Raw genomic sequence first — 11,375 nt, forward strand, 5'->3', positions numbered from 1 at the left:
ATGTCTTTGAACTTCCGGAGCAACTTGTGAACTCACAAATGGTTGATTAGAGCTAGAACTTGGTTGGCCATCTTTTGGCTTTGGTAACTTGATGAGAAACTTATCCATTTGTGATTTGATGAATTGATTGTAAGAATTATTTTACCTACAAAATTAAATATTCACCCTTCTATTCAATCTTATAAAAACAAAATATTTTTAAAAAAATATTAGCACAAATAACAAGTTTACTAATAAAAGAATCACAATTATTAGATAACTATTTAGAAATCAAGAAATTCTTATAAATTTAAATATTCAAGCAATCAAATAATGGAACCACTTCATAAATCAAGAAAAACATATAAAACAAATGAAGTACATTAATAAATAAATTTTTTTTTTAGATAACATACCTTGTTACTTGTTCTCAAATCTCACTTCTACTTCACCATGAACAACAAAGTGGAAATGTGGAATGAAGCCAAAAGAATAACAATATGATGTCTTTACTCCTTTTTACCTTTTAGTTTAGGGCTTTGAAAAGTAAAAAAAAAAAAATAATAAGAAAAACGTCCAAGTAAAGAAGGAAAGGAGAAAAAGAAAGTAAAAAATATAATTTGACTTTTTTGACACTTCTAGCTTAAGGTCTAGACATAGCTAATGCAACCTAAATATATGGGTAATTGAACCTCTTTTTATTTATAAATTATTAAAAAGATCTATGAAAAGTGACACATTTTATTATATTAATTAAAAATTAAAAATGTTAATGTGGATAGAAAAATTTGAACCACAAATCTATAAGTTATGCACCCCCTATTTGTACTTATTTATCAATATACTAGAGTATTCTTTTTAACCTTGGGTTCACCAATACAAATTTAAAAAGATAATTAGAAAAATAGTAGTATTATATAGGGGTNAGTTGCAAAATGCCAAATCTAAATAAAGGACTTGCCACAAATAAAACATCCGACTCCACTTTGTAGGAGTGAGATACATCAAGCATCCAATCATTGGTACGCCACATGAAACCTCATTTGGAAATAGCTTTTTTTATCAAAAAAATTTCTATTGAAATTGATCAAGAAAATAATAGCTAGCTATATCCACTGCATTATATTTCTTAATAATTGTATTTTTCTTCTATGTATTCCCTCATCTTAACTTTGTTATTCCAATTTTAGTTTAATTTAAGTAATGGATAAGAATATCTTCACAATTATATCATGTAAAATATTAATTTCATATAATTCTATTGCATAAACAATGATGAGTAATTTAGATAAATATATTTTTGTCTCAATTTATAAGAAATACTTTGGGTATTGTGATCAGAATATTTTGTTTCAATTATGAATTTATTTGTAACACTAATAATTGTAGTATATTTTTAGTACAATTTCATAAATGAGTTCCGAAGAATGTAATGCAGATCTTACCCTTGTGTTCATAATCAATGTATAAATTATACAAAAGGTTCTTTAATACTTATTTTTCAAAAAATTCAAACAAAAGTTATATAAACTACACGAAAAGTACTATAAGTCAACATGAATAATAATTTAAATTATTATTATTGTTTTACTGAAAAATGTCTAGTGGCTATTTCAATAAATAATAAATTATTATTCATGTTTTACTGAAAAATGTCTAGTGGCTATTTCAATAAATAGATTAAAATGATTAATGAAAAGAGAAAAAATAGTAGTGTGTTCATATGAATAAACTTTCCATTATTCAACGATAATCTATTTTTCACCATATATTTTTCTAATGAACCGATTTGGTGATAAAGGGATGAGAATATCATATCTTATAAAATAACAATAACAAGATGATGTCTCTGGTAGCACCTAAATTTGTGAGTTTTGAGCTATTAAAAAAGCAAAACAGGCGCGGGCTTCTAGAAAATAATTTTAAAAAATATTTAATATTTTTTTAATTATTTAATTGATTAACTACCTGAATATTCACCATATTGATAATTTTTTTTTTATTTTTCACATTATAATTCTTCCCATCATTTCTCTTTCTCTTGTCCTCATTCTTTTTCTTTTTTTAAAAATGAATTAATTAATATTGTGTATTTGTTCTTGATCTCAAAAAATAAAAGTGGATAGGAATAAGTGGAATCTTTTGGGGACCCTTTTCTTTTTCGAACTTCTTTTTTCTTATGTGGGAAACAAATCTAGGAAATTTTGCTAAATAAAATATCAAGTGGATTTTTTTTTTCCTTATATTTTTTCACAATGTTTATTTTAATTTTTTTTTTTGTTTTACAACTTTGTAAATATTTTTTAAATTATACGCAATCATGTTTAGTGTGTAACTAAAGGGATGATAATTTTAAATCATTACGTAATAGTGTAGACTTGTGTATGGAATAAACTCTAAAAAAAAATTAAAACTCCCTAGGTTGAAGTGGTTACTTTTTTATGCTTTGAAAAGTCGATCGAATATAAAGCAGGTCATGAATACTACATTTACAGAAAATATTACTGAATGTAGAGATTAAATTCTGAATTTTATGCTGTGAAATTACAAATAATTAAATTTATTTATTAGCAAAGTATATCAATTCCCACACCATCAAACTTCCGTAGTAATTAAGAATTGGAGTTATTGGATAGAGGAAAAAGGCAATATGCTCGATAACACTGTTCTTACAATGAAAGATCTAACAAAATGTTACGCTATTTTCATGATTCAACACCATATGTCAATGTCAAATGATACAAAAATGAAAATTTTGGTCCATAATCTTGTTACTTTTATGTTAATAAATGAAAGCCAGCACTAAAGAGATATATTTATCTTAGAGAATTAAATGAAAGCCAGCACTAAAGAGATATATTTATCTTAGAGAATTAGTAGAAGTAGTAGTAGTACTCATTGCTATTAAACAAAGCACTAATTGTTTATTTGATATTTACATTGATACAACATTTCAAAAATTAATATTAATAAAGTAAATTAAAATGATTGGATTTCATAATATCATTTAAGAACATAGTCTAGGTAATGATCTAGCATTGTTATAGCTTGATCTCAAGATCTTTGCCATTAGATTTTGTATTTTCCTACAAACTTTTTCCAATTCTAGCACTCTCCGTTGCATACCCTGTAAATGTTCTTTGAGCTTCTCATTCTCAATTGAAGGATCCAACTTTCCTGCGTATAACACGATCTGCTGATCTTTGTTTTCTGAATTTTCTGTTTCCACGAAACTACAAGGAGAATCGAGCTGACTTGATTGGTTTCTTGAAGCAAGCTTTAGAGCTTCACTTGCTGAGTGATGAGAGCTTGTCCAGCAATCGTTGGCACTCAATTTTGATCCATTGGTCAACTGAGAATTGCTGAAATAGTCTTCTAGAATGTAAAATTATACTCACTATGTCCCAATTCATGTGACTTATTTTTCTCTTTAGTCGATAAAAAAAAAATGACACATTTCTATATAAAGTAACAATTTAACTATGAAATGTCTATTTTATCCTTAATGAAATGATTTACAGCCACACAAATTTATATCATTCATTTTGGACCACAAATTTTAAAAGTCTTCATTTCTTTCTTAAACTCTATGCCAAGTCAAACTCCCTTACATAAAATGAGACGGAGGAAATATTTTCTTTCTATACTATATAGAAATGTGAAGTTTGAGGACGATCAAGGGCATTATTATAATTTCACTCCATGATATTTTCAAGTTGGAGACTGAAAGTCTGAAACCGTCTCTTTCATTCTCGGAGCTTCCATAGTTCTTCCCTTCGAGGACACACATACTCTACGTCTCATTTTCCAAGAGAAGAGAGGAGTACTATGTCAATTTTCCTTAAATAAATTTAGAGAATTTCTTGTAATTTAAGGTATGGTTTCTTCTCAATCTCAGCTCAAATCTTCTTCTCGAAATTTCTTAGTTGATGTTGTAGATTGGAATTTTGGGTTGAGAAAACCTAAAACAACAATTTTGGGTTGAGGAGAAGTAGGATTTTCCTTGCTATTTTCTCAGTTGTTATTGATGTTGTTTTGCTAGCAGACAAACAAGGATTTCTTCGTAAGTTATTATAATCTCTTCAGATTTCAAGATACTCTTTCAATTCTCTTCATCTCCGCAGTTGAATGGTACATTTTCATGTATTTTTTCTTTCAACTTTTTCATGTTTGCAGAAAGACGATTGATTTACCCTTTTTTTAAAAAAAAAAATTCTTATACTCTAGATAATACTTTTTCAGTTCATTCAACTTCTTAGTTGGGTTGTTGATTGTTTCAATTCTACTCCTAATTCAATATTTGTCCAAATTTCATTTTATTTTTCTGTTGATATGTATGAGGGCTTTATTAACTTATCTAATTTGATTTTTGTAATTAGATAGAGTTAAGCATGCGGTAGAAGTAGTGTGGAAGTTGAAACTTTGGATTCTTCATGCACAACAATTGTAGTCCTTGCTTTTCTCGAAAGGTTGAAACTTTCCCCAATTGTTTGCCTCTCCCTAAAGTTGATCTTTCCCCAAATGTTTGCTGCTCACTAAACTTGAATCTCTGGGACAATCTTTATAACTAAGTGTGAACTACATGTACAAGTTGTTATTTTTTTTATAGAATGCGTGGATATTTTAAAATTAAATTTATAACTTTTTTATTTTATTTTTCAATTGTTAGTTCTTTATGATTTTTTTTAAAGATTGTCCTAGTCTAACAAATGTAGGGAAAATATATCCACTTGAATTAAGATTATCGTAAGATCTTATATTATGTGTAATAATATTCAATTTCATAAGATAGTTAGTAATACAAATCAATTGAAGTTTAATAAAAATTTAAAATAAATAATAAGGTGAGGAGTAATTATTAAATTATATATATAATATCTTAGAATTACAAATTAAAAAATATGTTATTATTTTAACAGAAAATTTATTATAATAATATAAACCTCTATCTATGATTGAATATTTTGATATCAAATTTGTTACGCTTATTTTTTATAAAAAAAACTAAATTATTATTTTTATATATGACATATTTTCATCTCAATTTTAACTAAAATGTATAATGATCTCTAGGAAATTATTTTTTAGAAGGATGAATCAATGTATCATAAACCAAAATAGTATTTTTTATGTTATTATTTTAACGAACCTCTCATAACAATATCAACCTTTATCTATGTTTGAGTATTTTGATATCAGATTTGTCACGATTTAGTTTTATAGATTCTCCTTTTTTATATATATGACAAATGTTTATCTCATTTTAAACCAAAATATATAAATGATCTCTAGAGAATTATTTATGAGAAGGATGGACTAATTTTTCATGAACTAAAATAGTATATTTATGTTATTACTCTAACCAAAAACTTCTCATAACATTATCAACCTCTATCTACGTTTGAATATTTTGATATCAAATATGTCAAGAATTAATTTTTGAAAAACTAAGTTATTTTTTTTATAATATGGCAGATTTTTTTTTTATGAGAAGAGCTCCTAATACATATCAAATGTCACACATAATTTTGTGACAGTGAATGTTTTGATTTGTTTGTAATTTATCCTCCTACACAAAAATTTGATGATACTATTTAGAACTTTCATTGAAATGTGTTATTCATAACCACTCCATATCTGTCTTATTTTTTCCCTTTTTATATTTTTAACTACTCTGATTTTTATTTATTTTTTTGTCGGACATTAATTTTTTATTTTCAAATTTAGTTTTCATTAACTATGAGTATTAATTGGTGGAATAGTTCCTACTCTCTTTTTTTTTTGTTTGGAAGAATGTGAATTCAACGTTTTTTTAGGTATTAATTATTTTTCTTATCAGTTAAATTAAATGTCAAAATCTAATATTTTTTAACAAAGAAAAAAATGACTCGAAAAGTGAATATGAGTATTAGTAATTCTTTTTTTTGATTTATCTTTAATGTACAGTTTAATATAGAGGCAGTTAATCATTTTTTTAAAAAAAAAAACTTGTATTCAAATTTTAAAGTTGAATTCAAATTTTTAAATTTTAAATTAATTAAATTCAAAATTGATATTAATATATTTACTAAAGAAAAGTACTATTCATATTCATAATTGAATAATTTGATCTATATATTGACTGTAACTTTTTTTTTAGATAAAATATAAGCGGAAAGTTAATGAGTACTTGGTTATTTTTCATTATTTTTTCATGTGCAGTCAAGTAAGAAAGATAATATCAAGACTAACTTTTAATTCATATATTATTTGTTATGTATATCCTTTTAATTAATTTTAAAAGTTCAACTGAAACGGTTAAGATTGTAACAATTATAAATAAATAAATTAATTTAATCACCCTAAGATAAATAATGGCTTTATTAAAAATTGACAGAATAAATTAGTCATAAATAATTAATAGATGTATCATCAATTTTGTATTTTTTTAAAAAACTTGAAGGAGTATAGTTTATTTATCTATGCTCTTTTATATCCATAATTATCATGTAAGGATATTGTTTGAAAAAAATTCCTCCTCATTTTTTTTCTACTTATCTGGACTAAAATAAGTACACAATACTAATTTTTACCCTTAAAAAATGTACATATTCTTTTGAATCGAATAAAAAAATAATCAAAAATAGTGTTAACTTAATTTTAAATCTTTATCTTGTTAAACTAATCAACCACTCTTAATTATTAATTTCAAGAATTCGATTTATTTTTATTCAAAAAACAGGCAACTACTAATTAAACAAATTATTAATAATAAATTCAAGCAATTGCTTAAATGTGTAATATATTTAAAAATTTCCAACAATTAAATGAACTTAAATAAAATAAAATAAACTATTTAAGCATTTTTTTATCTAAAAAAAAACATAAGTAAAAAAAAAAAAAGAATTAAAAAAGGAAAAAAGTCCTAGAAAGACTATCCCATTTTCCACGGAATCCAATTTATTATATTTATTATTTTATTTTTGGACGATCAATTTTTCAACTGATTTTGTTTTAAAACAGAAAGATTAAAAGTAAATCTGTTATATAATTGTAATTATTTATTTTTGTGATTTTTTAAAATTTTAATTTAAGATAATTATTGATAATAAAAGGTTATCAACACATTGTTTTTTATTGATGATAGGACTAATTAGTATTGAATGAATAATGGAGAGTTATGAAACTGCTTAATATGAAATTGATTTTTTTTTTATCAATGTATAATTTATATAATTATATAAAAGACTTTTAAAACTAATAATAATCAAAATTAGACTAAAATATATAATTATTATGCATAAGCAAATCTATCTCAAAATGATTTTGTTTTTTATGCATAGTTTGTTTAAATTAGATTTTTAAAATATTAAATATGTTTTATTTTTGTATGTTGACATTTGTCATTAGGTAACTTAGTTGATTACATGTGTCTAGGGGTGTGCATTCGGTTTTTATACTATTATTATTTTATTCAAAATAGGCATTTAATATTTAAAATAAAATTAAAAATTATTACTAACTTGAAAACCCCACTATTAAGCCTAAAATAATTTTAAAAATTGCATTTAAACATTATAATATATTTTTAATATTGTATTGTACATTTTCTGTTTCTTTCTTCTTTTGTTTTAGATACCTTTAGATAGAATTATTATTTATTGAGTATATACATTTCTATTTTTAGGAACTCTTTTAACTTTAAACTTCTCATTTTCCCAAAATAACATACGTACTTTTATAGTATTGTCTTGTTTATGATAGTAATTTGTAAAAATCCGGAAATGTTTGTGTTCATGTAAGGATATCAGGCCATGTTTATGTTAATGTAGTTTACAAATATGATGTAAAATAGTTGCCTTTTTGTCCTAAGAAATACATGGTTGACTATAAAACTTAGAAATACATGGTACATAATTGGAGAATTGAAACGTATAATGCGTAATTATTTCATAAAAGGATGAAAAATGATGTTTATCTGTGGGTGATTCTTCATAAACGATTTTGTTAAGGAACAGTTCGCCATTTCAAATCTTCTTTTTATCACACATATAATAATATCTTAAAGATTGAAATTCACCCACTTATTCATCATTAGAAAATAAAAAACGCAGTTGCACATTCTTTGCTGAAAAATGACTATAACGCTCAATGTATTTGAGCCCATTAAAGCAGCTTCATTCTTGCCTCTCCTTCTTCACCGCCTCATAACCACCAAAAAAACTGAGCACATTATTTATTTTTGTTGCTAATTGGAATATATATTGTTCATGATATTCACGTATAATGTAGGCTTCAGAATTGTGGTAACCATTTTGTTGTCTTTAAAATGGAAATTTGCTGATGCAGTTGCAATAAAACTGACATAAGTAGTTTTCTCGATTTGAAATTCTCTAAGTGGTTGAAAAAACGGTTTTTAATTTATGTTTTTTTAAATTTTTTATTATTTTTTAAATTGTTAGTTATTATTTAATTATTTAATATTTCCACAAATTTTATGGTGCTGACATGTATGCGTTTTTTCTTCTCCTATTATATATATAGATAGAAGATAGATTCTTTATTTTAGTGTACTTGCTTCTTGACTGTCTTTATCATTAATCCTTCATGAAAGATTTTTGGGGTTAATTTACTCTTAACCTCATACATAATCATATATTTGTCATAGATTGATTTGTATTTTTATTTCATTAGGTCTTTAATTTTCATCAAACTATACCCTTTCACCTGCAAGGAGCAACCCTAACATAATGACATTTGGTATTAGGTAAGTGCATCAGGTTATGATATTTGCTTTCAAACCGTACGTACATTTTCATAAATTTAGCGATAAAATAAGTTACAAAGTGTTTATCTTGATTAATGAAAAAAAATTAAAAGTAAATACTAACTACTAAGTGGGAGAGCATTTGCTTAAGGGCAGAACATACCATTACATTGGATATTTATTTCCTTAATTCTTAACTTTTATATTGCATAATGAAACCAAACGAAGATTTTTCAAGCAAAGATGAAAATAGGTTACAATTGGATTGAATAGTTCTGATCAAAGACTTAGATAACTCTAGATTATAATTTTTTTTTAAAGGTTAAACAAGAAAAATGTGGCAAGCTTCTTAATTGGTATATGTAGTTGTCTTTTTCTTATCTAATACAACAGTTGATGCTCATTTGTTAAGATTTGCAGAGAGTAAAGAAGTTCGAATGATCATATATTGTGATGTGGTTTGTTAAGTGTGATGAAAATATTATGAACTTTTTTCACTCATTACATAGTAATGAAAAATGCTATTTAATATCATATAAATTTATCGAAATGACTGGTAAAGAGAGTGCTAATAACTTTTTATCGAGGCACTGTTGAGATTAATATTGACATATCACAAAGGTAGGTAAGATTAATGTGGCATAATTTTCTCTCCGTTCAATTTGTTTCATCATACTACTATTGCAACCATTTATCAAGCAGATTCTCCTACTTGTAGAATTTCAAACAAATCATAAAGGAGTTGCAGGGAGCTATAATGACTTTTCAAGCAAGTCTTGGATACAGTATTACTTTGGTAAGAAATTCTTGTTCTACATTTATATGTATTCTTCTCTATTGTCATGCTATGCTACAAATATATGCATTCATAATTATGCAACTAATATTTGGAACCTCATGGATGCTTCTAATAAAATTGATTAGCTCTTTTGGTCTTTTTATTATGATATATTGTTTCATTATGGCATTATCAACTTTATTAATTCTCAGCTAAGACATTTCTCTTCACTCTATTATACTGATCAAATTATACATGTAGATAGATTAGTACGACTTATGTACATTTGTTTTCTCTGTGCTAAAATATAGCAATATTATATGATGTTGGATTGTATTAGAGAAAATCTGAATTGACTAGAATAGGGGGTGTTCTTTTGTGTGCTAATCATCGGCAACAATAACCTGTGCAGCGTGCACAATTTATTTATTAGTAGAGACCTTAATTTTATGACTTCCTTTTTATTACATTATATTGTTTCTTCTCATGGTCATCCTGACCTACATTAAATCCTTTTAATTTCCCTTTATGTGTTGTGGTTTTTGTTCTAACATTCTTCATGCTCTCGCGATAAGCTGTCAATGCTTCCCTTCCATTGCTCATGTTATGCAACAAAATTACATCGAATGAATTGTGGATTTTGTATAAACTATAGCTTGCTTGATATTTCTTTCTTCTTCTAAAATCCTTTTCATCTCTATGAGGATTTTTGCTCCCTCTCGGGCCTATAAGTAATTGATAACATTATTGCCCAAATACTTATTATCAGCAAGGAGGAATTTGCTTGCTTCTTCCACTCCGTCCCTAAAGTTCCAAATCGGGTGGCCATTGTGTTATATATATATATATATATGTATCAGGGATACGAAGAGGGTTTACAGGAGAGTCCGAGAATCTATCTACAAGATTATTTATGTTATTCGATGAACTAATCGAGGAGTAAGTACCATTACAAACGGAAAGGCCTTGTTCATAGGAGGAATTATGATCATTGGAAATGCTAACCAACTTTGGATCAATTAGGTAACCACTACTTTCAATGACAATTCAAGTAGTACATCACTCTTAGAAAATATGTTGAAGCCTTATTTTTATATTTTATAATTTTTTTGTCATTAATGTCTTAGTTGCTCGGACTCTTCACTCTCAGTGTCACACCTATGTCGAGATGATGTGGGTGTGGGATCCATACCTGATCTGGTCAATCAGTTTTGGGTACTTAGACCAAATTCAAGGGAGAAATTCTAGATAAATTAAAAAAAATTGTAATCAAAACAAAAACTAAGGTGAAAGTCTAGAGAATGAAATACCTTGTATATATAAATTTCTATTGTCACTCCCTTTCCTTTTATCTCCTTCCCGGGTTCTCCTCTTGATTAATATTTTCTCATCAAGTTTTCCACATAATAGGTTTTATTACTCTATTTGTATTATTATTATTAGCCAAATCTCTGCACCCGTATCCATACATGGATCCGTATTCCTGAATCTTAAAATTTAGATCATAAAAGATCCTACCTATAGATTCGCACTTGTATCAAACACCCGCAATGTTCGAGCAACCTAGATTAATGTAACTAACTAAGTTGAATAAAAAATCTTATTGTTCACTTGACGGCTGTGATCAATTTAATCCAGAATAGCATGTAGTTTTATCTGCTTTCACTTACGTTCTTCATGTTTTCTAATGGATATCTATCAAGATTGCGAAACTATATATACAAGGACTATCATTAGCTAATCAATCTTCACTTTAAGTGGTTGGGCTCGTGCTAGAGAGCATCACAACAAAGGGCTCGTGTTGCATTGGTACTTTGTCTTCTTTGTTGCTTGTTGCATTTTAGGCTGAAACTTGATGGAAAGATAAAATAA

This window comes from Solanum stenotomum, chromosome 3 (assembly GCF_019186545.1).
Source record: "Solanum stenotomum isolate F172 chromosome 3, ASM1918654v1, whole genome shotgun sequence".
In the NCBI taxonomy this organism is placed as follows: domain Eukaryota; kingdom Viridiplantae; phylum Streptophyta; class Magnoliopsida; order Solanales; family Solanaceae; genus Solanum; species Solanum stenotomum.